Genomic DNA, 11,489 nt, shown 5'->3' with positions numbered 1-11,489 from the left:
AGAGAGAGTCTTCACATAGTTGCATAATTATTTAGCTACTCATTGATCTTCACTTATATCTTTCGGAGTAGTTTGTCGTTTGCTCTAGTACTTCACTTATATCTTTTTAGAGCATGGCGGTGGTTCTATTTTGTAGAAATTAATGAACTCTCATGCTTCACTTATATTATTTTGAGAGTCTTAAACAGCATGGTTATTTGAATGAAAACTATCATAGGAAGTGAATTGGATGCTATGATCAATTTGATACTTGATAATTGTTTTGAGATATGGAGGTAGTGATATTAAAGTCATGCTAGTTGGGTGATTATGAATTTAAAGAATTCTTGTGTTGAAGTTAGCAAGTCCCGTAGCATGCACGTATGGTTAAAGTTGTGTAACAAATTTGAAACATGAAGTGTACCTGGCTTGTGCATCCTTATGAGTGGCGGTCGGGGACGAGCGATGGTCTTTTCCTACCAATCTATCCCCGTAGGAGCATGCGCGTAGTACTTGATTTTTGATGACTTCTAAATTTTTGCAATAAGTATATGAGTTCTTTTGACTAATGTTGATTCCATGTATTATACACACTTTTACCTTTCCACCATTGCTAGTCTCTTCGATACCGTGCATTGCCCTTTCTCACATTGAGAGTTGGTGCAAACTTCGCCGGTGCATCCAAACCCCGTGATACGATACGCTCTATCACACATAAACCTCCTTATATCGTCCTCAAAACAGCCACCATACCTACCTATTATGGCATTTCCATAGCCATTCCGAGATATATTGCCATGCAACTTTCCACCGTTCTGTTTATCATCATCATGACATACATTACTTTTGTCATATTGCCATTGCATTATCATGTAGTTGACATCGTATTTGTGGAAAAGCCACCATGCATTATTTTTCATACATGTCACTCTTGATTCATTGCACCATCCCGGTACATCGCCGCAGGCATTCATATAGAGTCATATCTTGTTCTAGTTTCGAGTTGTAATTCATATGTTGTAATCAATGAAAGTGTGAGGATCATCATTATTAGAGCATTGCCCAAAAAGAAAAAAAGAAAGGCCAAAAAAGGCCAAAGAAAAAAAAAAGAAAAAAAGAAAGAAAAAGAAGAAGAAAAGAAAAAAAGAAAAGAAAATAAATAAAAAGGACAATATTACTATATCTTTTTCCACACTTGTGCTTCAAAGTAGCACCTTGTTCTTCATGTAGTGAGTCTCATATATTGTGCTTCAAAGTAGCACCATGTTTTTCATATAGTGAGTCTCATTGGTTGTTTTTATTATACTAGTGGGAATTTTTCATTATAGAACTTGGCTTGTATATTCCTATGATGGGCTTCCTCAAATGCCCTAGGTCTTCGTGAGCAAGCAAGTTGGATGCACACCCACTAGTTTTCTTTTGTTGAGCATTCATTTATAGCTCTAGTGCATATGTTGCATGGCAATCCCTACTCTTCATGTTGACATCAATTGATGGGCATCTCCATAGCCCGTTGATTATCCTCGTCAATGTGAGACTTTCTCCTTTTTTGTCTTCTCCACACAATCCCCATCATCATATTCTATTCCACCCATAGTGCTATATCCATGGCTCACGCTCATATATTGCGTGAAGGTTGAAAAAGTTTGAGATTATTTAAGTATGAAACAATTTCTTGGCTTGTCATCGGGGGTATAGAAGTTGGGAACATCTTTGTGTGACAAAAATGAAGCATAGCCTAACTATATGATTTTGTAGGGATGAACTTTCTTTTGCCATGTTATTTTGAGAAGACATGGTTGCTTTTATTAGTATGCTTGAAGTGTTACTATTTCTTTTGTCAATATGAACTTTTATTTTGAATCATTTGGATCTGAACATTCATGCCACAATAAAGAAAATTACTTTGAGAATCATGCTAGGTAGCACTCCACATCAAAAATTCTATTTTTATCATTTACCTACTCGAGGACGAGCAGGAATTAAGCCTGGGGATGCTTGATGCGTCTCCAACGTATCTATAATTTTTGATTGTTCCATGCTATTATATTACCTGTTTTGAATGATTATGGGCTTCATTATACACTTTTATATTACTTTTGGGACTAACCTATTAACCGGAGGCCCAACCCATATTGTTGTTTTATTGCCTGTTTCAGTATTTTGAAGAAAAGGAATATCAAACGGAGTCCAAACAGAATGAAACCTTTGGCATCGTGATTTTCTGGAAGAATATCATCCTGGAGGCTTGAAGATCAAGTCAGAAGACCCTCGAGGAGCCAAAGAGATAGGGGGCGCCCCCCTGTCTTGTGGGCCCCTCAAGCACCTCCCGACCGACTTCTTTCGCCTATATAAGCATACGTACCCTAAAACCATCGAATATCAAGATAGATCGGGAGTTCCGCCGCCGCAAGCCTCTGTAGCCACCAAAAACCTCTCGGGAGCCCGTTCCGGCACCCTGCCGGAGGGGGAATCCATCACCGGTGGCCATCTTCATCATCCCGGTGCTCTCCATGACGAGGAGGGAGTAGTTCACCCTCACGGCTGAGGGTATGTACCAGTAGCTATGTGTTTGATCTCTCTCTCTCTCTCTCTCTCTCTCTCTCTCTCTCGTGTTCTCTCTCGTGTTCCCTCTATGGCACGATCTTGATGTATCCCGAGCTTTGCTATTGTAGTTGGATCTTATGATGTTTCTCCCCCTCTACTCTCTTGTGATGAATTGAGTTTCCCCTTTGAAGATATCTTATTGGATTGAGTCTTTTATGAGAACACTTGATGTATGTCTTACCGTGTTTATCTGTGGTGACAATGGGATATCATGTGCCACTTGATGTATGTTTTGGTGACCAACTTGCGGGTTCCGCCCATGAACCTATGTATAGGGGTTGGCACACGTTCTTGACTCTCTGGTAGAAACTTTGGGGTACTCTTTGAAGTACTTTGTGTTGGTTGGATGAATCTGAGATTGTGTGATGCATATCGTATAATCATGCCCACGGATACTTGAGGTGACAATGGAGTATCTAGGTGACATTAGGGTTTTGGTTGATTTGTGTCTTAAGGTGTTATTCTAGTACGAACTCTTTAATAGATCGATCCGAAAGAATAACTTTGAGGTGGTTTTGTACCCTACCATAATCTCTATGTTTGTTCTCCGGTATGAGTGGCTTTGGAGTGACTCTTTGTTGCATGTTGAGGGATTGTTATATCATATATCTATGTTATTATTGTTGAGAGAACTTGCACTAGTGAAAGTATGAACCCTGGGCCTTGTTTCCTATCATTGCAATACCGTACTTTTACCACTTGTTACCTTGCTGTTTTTATTATTTCAGATTACAAAAACCTTTATATACCATCCATATTGCACTTGTATCACCATCTCTTCGCCGAACTAGTGCACCTATACAATTTACCATTGTATTGGGTGTGTTGGGGACACAAGAGACTCTTTGTTATTTGGTTGCAGGGTTGCTTGAGAGAGACCATCTTCATCATACGCTTCCCATGGATTGATAAACCTTATGTCATCCACTTGAGGGAAATTTGCTACTGTCCTACAAACCTGTGCACTTGCAGGCCCAACAACGTCTACAAGAAGAAGGTTGTGTAGTAGACATCAGCGCCAAAACAATGTTGACTGATCCAAATGTGCGGGACTCCGCCTTGGTTTTGGGTGGTATGGAGGTGTCAGAGTCCTACGTGATGGAGGTCGGGACTCCTACAAAGCCCACCTGGTTTGCTTTCGGTTCGTGAGGAAATGGACATGCAGACTTGTCCATGGACAAATACCGCCCCGCGTTGAATGGCTTGCAACGTCCGGACAACTCAGGCCGGAAGCTTGCGGGCGTTTTAAGGGACCGTGTTGGAGATACCCTAACTGTGGTTTAAATTCTTGTGCAGGTGGTTCGCAGGAGGATCTGAAGAAGAAGGCTCCGACAATGGTGAAGAAGGCAACCACGATCTCTTTTGTTGATTGATGTCATATATTGTCTTAACAATTAACTCATACTAGCAAATATGTTTTCCTAAGAAAAATCTGGCTAAGGGTCATAGGATGGAGTTCAACCTTCTAACCATAAGATTGTGTTTGCTCATTTTATTCCTCAAAAAAATATTCCTAAAAATATATATTGTGGGTGTTTTAAAGCACCTTCAACAGATCATGGAAAAACGTTGTTGTGCTAAAAAAACTACATTTTGGGCCAAAAAGTGTTGCTCCAACAGATAATATATTTGTAAATGGTGATGTTTTTCTCAAAAAAAAAATGTAAATGGTGTGTGATTTTTCTAGTAGCCCAAAATTTTGCCCCTTGCTACTACATATTTGTAGCGCCACTACCTATAACCACAAAACAAAAATGCAGCCGCACGAAAGTCAATTGCCTCGCGGAAGTTTCCTCGATGCCCGAACCATCCCCACGCGAAGTTGATTCCGGCTGGATCTGGCCGACGTAGCGAGTCCCTCATCCGTCGTCGGTCCAACTGCCACCCATTCCTACCACTCTGGACGCCTGCGACCACCTCATCGTCGCCACCTATTAGCATTGGTTCTATCAGCTTCCACCACTCTGCTGCTCGATATGGCCACGCCTGACACCGGGGATTGTCAAGGAGTTCGATTAGCTACCGCCCCATCCCCCATGTGGTCGCATTCATAGACGGCTTGGCGACCGCCTCGACGTTGAATAGAGGCTAGCAGCTCATTCAGAGACACGTGAAATCCCATCTAAAGCCTCGTTTGCACCGAGAATCAACGAGGGAGCCCTTCTCACACCCTTTGTTGTTGTTCCACCCTATACCTGGCGGCGAAGACCGAGCCAACACCCGCAATTCATGATCATCACGAGGTGGAGTTGTCAAGAGATGTGTGAGACCGAATATTGCATTGCACTCTTGAAGCTCCAAAATTTGCTACTTTGTTGTTGTCATCCTTCTCCATTTCTTCTTGAGGCTTGTTATCATCTTTTTCTTTTGTTGCTTGTAGCGAAAATTAAAGTAACTGCTTTAGAATTGAACAATGACATCATATCATGTACATTGCAATATACATTTGCTCCTTTTTTGTTGGTGCGGTAGCTTTAGTTGACTTTGCACTTCCCCTTGAGTAACTTATCAAGCCAAGTTTTCTTTCTCCTTCAATTTCTTGATTGAACCACTTTTTTTGTTCAGTCGCGCAGAACAAAGAAACTGAAAAGACGTGGATGTCACCTAGAGGGGGTGAATAGGCGTTTAAAAATAATTATGATTTAGGCTTAAACAAATGCGGAATAAAACTAGCATTTAATTTGTCAAGCACAAAACCAAAATATACTAGGCTTGACTATGTGCACCAAATAACTTATGCTAAGCAAGATAAACAACTATGTGATAGCAAAATGTATAACATCAAGCACTATGACTATCACAAAGTAAGTGCGTAAGTCAAGGGCTTAGATAAGTGATAACCGTGGCATGCGTAGACGATGATGTATCCTGAAGTTCACACCCTTGCGGATGCTAACCTCTGTTAGAGCGGTGTCGAGGCACAATGCTCCCCAAAATGCCACTATGGCCACCGTATTCTCCTCACACCCTCGCACAATGCAATGTGTAATGATTCGACTAAGGGACCCTTGAAGGCGGTCACCGAACCCGTATAATTGGCGACCCTTGGGGGCGGTCACCGAACCCGTACAAATTTCTCGAGGCAATCTCCACAACTTAATTGGAGACCCCAAAGCTTGCCTGCAGCTTTACACTATAATGATTGAGCTCCGCGACACCACCAATCATTCAGGGTGCCCAAGCACCCCAAGAGGCACAAGCTCTAGGGTGCCCAAACACCCCAAGAGTAATAAACTTCTCAACTGTCACTTCCATGTGTCACCATGGGGAACTCAAACTGAAGCAACTAATGCAATGCAAGGTTGGAAAATGCAGTAGGCGTAAGCGAGGCAGTTGGCCTTCGCCTAATGCCTAGGCGGTGGCTAAGCACCCTAGGCGCGGCCTAGGCGGTAATATAGTTTTTACTCGTAGTGTACTTGTGATTATTATATGGGTGTTGATATTAGTTGAGGGCATATAAATAAGTAATTACCATCTACTGCCATTGGAATATAACCCATTTGGCATATCAATGCAGTATGTGGCATGATTTCTTGCTTGGGTAGGCAATTCCTTGCCTGCCCTACCTAGACCTCCATTTATGCCCTAGGCGAGGCGTTTGGCCATTGCCTAGCGCCTAGGCGTGCCTAAGCGCCTCCTAGGCACTGCCTTTTCCAACAGAGATGCAATGGTAAGAACACACGAAGTGCTCAAGTCCCACGCTCTCAAATCCCACCAAAGCAATGAAAGCTATGGAAGATTATGAGAGGAAGAACAAGGAGAACATAAAAGAACTTCAAGATCTAGATCCACAAGGTTCCCTCACTTAGAAGAGATGTGGATTGGTGGAAATGAAGATCTAGATCTCATCTCTCTCTCTCTCTCTTCCCTAAAAGTATGCAAGATTCATGGGAGGAATAGAAAGAAGGCAAAGGGTTTGGAGGTCAACAATGGAGGAGAAAACTTGCTCAAGAACCTTTTTGGGGCATTGGGGAAGAAAACCCCCTTTTATAGTGGGGGACAAAATTCCAACAGTTATGCACTATTTGTGCATAAGCGGTACTACCGCTCCAAGGAGCGGTACTACCGTTAAACACAGCATATTCAACAGAGACCCATTGAGTGCCATAGCGGTACTGGCACGGTAGTTTTGTCGGAGCAATACTGCCGGCTGAAATAAGCAGTACTACCGCGAATTATCAACTGGTGTAAGGGCATATTTATCCCTAAGGTGTTTTGGTGATTGATGACAATGCTTTTGCGGACTAATCGTGTGCCTTGAGTTTTTCAGACGCTTCATCACTAGGCACGAGACGATTCGGTGCCCCTCGAAGACTATTGAAGAAGGCGTTGTTCTACGTTTCTTTTTGGTGGATTTGAGTCATAGGAGAGCCGTACTATTAAGAGGGGGTCCGCGTCGGAAAGGTTCGGGTGGAATCATCACGTACACGTTTCCTTCCTTGCCTCCACCTTTCCCTTGCACTTTGGAGCTTTCTTCTATTATCCTCTTTGTGCCTTTTCTGACGGCTACTGCTGATCTTGCGGTAGTACTGCTCTCTGGAGCGGTAGTACTGCAAGCACCTGCGGTAGTACCGCTGGAGCACACGGTAGTACCGCTCCTCTGGAGTCTTAGTACTGTCGCTCCCTAGCCTAGTGCCGCTTCGGTACGGTAGTAGGGGCGGATGTAATTTTTTACATCCGCGCCCCCACGGTAGTACCGCTCGTCCCGCGCGGTAGTACCGCGGGTGCCCATGGTAGTACTGCTCCCATGGAGTCGTAGTACCGTGGCCCTCATACCCAGTACCGCTGCGTCGCGGTAGTAGGAGTAGATGTAATTTTTTACATCCGCGCCTCCATGGTAGTACCGTGCTTCGTGCGCAGTAGTACCGCGCACGGCCTAGTTCAGCTAGGTTACGGTAGTACCGCATCTTAGCGGTAGTACCGCGTCGGATTTTTGCACTATTTCGTTTCCAGCGGAAGTAGGCACGGATGTATTTTTATTCATCCGCGCTCTTCGTAGGCTAGGACTTTCCTGCCTTGCGGTAGTACTGCAAGGGGGAGTGGTAGTACCGCGCCCGCGGAAGTACTGCTCTCAGTCAGGCAGGTCCTATTCTTCACTGCTGCCGCGGAAGTACCATGGTCCCTCACGGTAGTACCGCGGGGCCTTGCGGTAGTACCGCGCCCCTGGAGCAGTAGTACCGCACATCGCAGGCTGGTCATGTGGATAACGGTTGGATCTTTTCCTTGACTATAAAAGGGGTGTCTCCTACCTCTAGTTGACTATCTCTTCCACCTCTAAGCTCCATTGTTGCTCCAAGCTCCATTTTCGCCCGATCTCTCTCCCTAGCCAATCAAACTTGTTGATTTGCTCGGGATTAGTTGAGAAGGCCTCGATCTACACTTCCACCAAGAGAGATTTGATTCCCCCCACTTATCCCTAGCTGATCTTGTTAGTCTTGGGTGTTTGAGCACCCTAGACGGTTGAGGTCACCTCAGAGCCATACTCCATTGTGGTGAAGCTTCGTGGTGTCGTTGGGAGCCTCCAATTAAGTTTTGGAGATTTCCCCAACCTTGTTTGTAAAGGTTTGGTCGCCACCTTCAAGGGCACCAATAGTGGAATCACGGCATCTCGCGTTGTGTGAGAGCGTGAGGAGAATACGGTGGCCCTCTTGGGGAGCATTGTGCCTCCACACCGCTCTAACGGAGACGTACTTCCCCTCAAAAGGAAGGAACTTCGTAACACATCCTCGTCTCCACCGGCTCCACTCTTGGTTATCTCGCGCCTTTATTTTTGCAAGCTTACTTGTGTTGTTTCCCTTGCTTGCTCGTGTGCTTGTTGTTGTTGTTGTTGCATCATATAGGTTGTTCACCTAGTTGCATATCTAGACAACCTACCTTGATGCAAAGTTTAATTTGGTAAAGAAAAGCTAAAAATTGTTAGTTACCTATTCACCCCCCCCTCTAGTCAACTATATAGATCCTTTCAATTGGTATCAGAGCCTCGTCTCTTTATTAAGGACTTTGCCGTCTGAAGAGTATGGTTGACACCGTAGACGGTGGGGAGGAGGAGCACTCTGGTGTGAATCCGATCTCATCTACGGGTAATGGGGAAACCGCGGTGTCCCGTGAGGAATTCAATGTGGCCTTGGACACATTGAAAACCTCCATGACAACCACGGTTGAAAGCATGTTTAATAAATTCTTAGAAGGACTTAAACTACCTACCTCGTCGTTGAAAGTGGGTGATATAGTGACGGATGCTAACTCCGACAAGGGGGAAGCTAATAGTGAGAAGGGTCCTTCTACTAGTGGTAGAAATGGCACCAGCATCTTTGCCCATGTGGAACCTGCAATTTATGGAGGACCGATTCCCTCTACCCATTTAAATCATGCCGGTCCTCCTCCTAAGATTGTGAAAAATGAGGATTTTGATTCTTGGGTGTATCGCTTCAAGCATCATTTAAAACATGTGAATACTAATCTTTGGAGAATCATTGAAGAAGGTTTCTATCCACATGACCGAAGCAACTTCACCCCGAGAGAAGTGGTGGATAATCAATTCAATGAGAGTGCTCTCTTCATCATCCAAGATGCAATCCTTCCCGAAGATCTCCCTCATATTCGACCTCATGCCATGGCCAAAGACGCATGGCAATGCATTGTGTCTCTCTATCGAGGAAGTGCTAGCATTCAACGCTCCAACTATGAAGTGGTACAAGATGAAGCCGATGAGTTTGCAATGAAAGAAGATGAAGAACCTCGTGAGCTCTTTCGAAGAGTGACCAAACTCGCGGTCTCACTCCGAGATCATGGGAGCAAGGACACGGATGACAATTGGATCAAGCGCAATTTCCTCAAGGCCATGATGCCCTACAACAAGGCCATGTCCTCCGTCATTCGTCAAAGACCGGACTTCCACTCCATGACCTCAAGTGAAGTGTTGGATGAGTTCGTTGCAATGAGCATCTTGGACAAGACCGCCGACAATGCGGTGCTCCGTTCTCAAAGGGAAAAGAAGCCCAACCTTGATTTGAAGGCCAAGGTTAGTGTGGAAGAAGAGGAAGAAGAGGAAGATGAGGAGAGCAACCCCGAAGACACCAAATATGATTATCATGAGCACATGGCTCTTGCTTCAAGACAATTTTGGAGCAAGAAGAATACAAGACCCAACTTCAACAAGAACAACTCGAGTGGCTTCAAGGGCAAACAACGAGTTAGAACTTGCTTCAACTGTGGCAATGTGAGCCATTTCGTTGCGGATTGTCCTTACGAGAAGCGGGAAGACAATGGTGGCAAGTTCATCCGAAAAGACAAAGCCAAGTCCTTCCCCAACAAGAACAACTTCACCAAGAAGACTCCTACTTGTGGGTTGGTGGTTCAAGAAGAATACCATGAGGATGACGATGATGATGGAAATGGAGAAGCAATGGCCATGGCGTCCGTTGCCATTGCTACCACTCCCCGAGTGTCTCTCTTTGATTCACCCAACGAGAACATCACCGCCAAGTGCTCATGGCTAAAGCTTCCAACAAGGTAACCCCCAACATCAAAACCACCATCATTACTATTCCCTCCTTGGAGGATTGCATTGATGAACATGATGGGTCTAATGAGGAAGTGAATGAATTTGAGTCTTTTATGAGTAAGCTCAAGGGCAAATCCAAGAAGCACTTTGTTGCTCTCTTGGAACAACTTGGTGAGTCCAATGACATGATCGAGGCTCACGAAGAAACCATCTCTAAGATGGAAGGTCATAGTCATGACTATGCCGATGAGATATCGGATCTCTCTAATGATCTTGAGGAAGAGCGTGTGCATCGTTTGACTCTTGAGGAGTCATACAACGATGACCATGCTAAGTTAAAGAAAGATCTTTATCATGCTCTTGTCGTGTCTCGTGTGCTAACTTCCGAGGAAGCTAAACTTGGGGTTGATCATGCTAGACTCAAGGAGGAGTTTGAGGTACTTGACAAGGCCCACAAGGTCTTGAAGGGTGCTCACGCTAACCTCAAGGAGTCTCATGCTCAACTCCAAGTTAAGCTAACCAAGGAAAAGGCCACCTTCCCTCATATGGTATTAATTGATAATGCATATGCTACTAACCTGTGTTGTGAGCATGTGCATCTTGTGGAGGAGAATGCCAAGTTGAGGGATCAACTTGAGAAAGGCCTTGTGACTTGCATTCAAGGTGAGAAGAACCACAACGACCTTTTGAGCAATCGAAAGGAAGTTGTGGCCAAGAAGGGAATTGGATTTGCACCCAAGTCCAAGAATAAGAAGAAGAACAACAAGACCAAATGTCCTCCTCCTCTCAAGCAAACTTTTGTGAAAGAGGGAGAGGGTGCTCCTAAGGAGAAGAAGGAAAAAGTGAAGGGCGTTGATGTCAAAAAGGGCAAAACCATTTCCTCCAACAAAGCCGACAACTTTAACCCGTCATATGTGTTGTGCCATGCTAGTGATGGACATGTTTATGCTAAATTTGTTGGTTCTCCTTATGAGTACATTGAATGGTATATTTGGGTTCCTAAGACCCTTGTTACTAACATCAAAGCACCCATTACTAAATGGGTACCTAAAACCAAGCATTGATCTCTTGTAGGTGTTTGCTTCCGGTGGGGGATCATGGTTGCTCTATAGTGGAGCAACAAATCATATGACCGGGAGCAAGGACTTGGTGGTGGACGTGCAAAAGATTCCATCTATGCCCACCAATGTTGAGTGGGGTGATGCCTCACATTCTAAGGTATTGGGTCTTGGCAAGGTTGTCATTTCTCATGATCTAACGATCGAGAAAGTCATGCTTGTTGAGTCCCTTGCATACAACTTACTTTCCGTTCGTCAACTTGCACTCATGGGCTTTGCCACTTTCTTTGACATTGATACCGTTGCCCTCTTGTGGAGCAAGACTCTTAAAGTAGCCTTTG

This window comes from Triticum dicoccoides, chromosome 7B (genome assembly GCF_002162155.2).
Source record: "Triticum dicoccoides isolate Atlit2015 ecotype Zavitan chromosome 7B, WEW_v2.0, whole genome shotgun sequence".
Lineage (NCBI taxonomy): Eukaryota > Viridiplantae > Streptophyta > Magnoliopsida > Poales > Poaceae > Triticum > Triticum dicoccoides.
The sequence above is the reverse complement of the archived record's forward strand: the minus strand, read 5'-3'. Positions refer to the sequence as shown.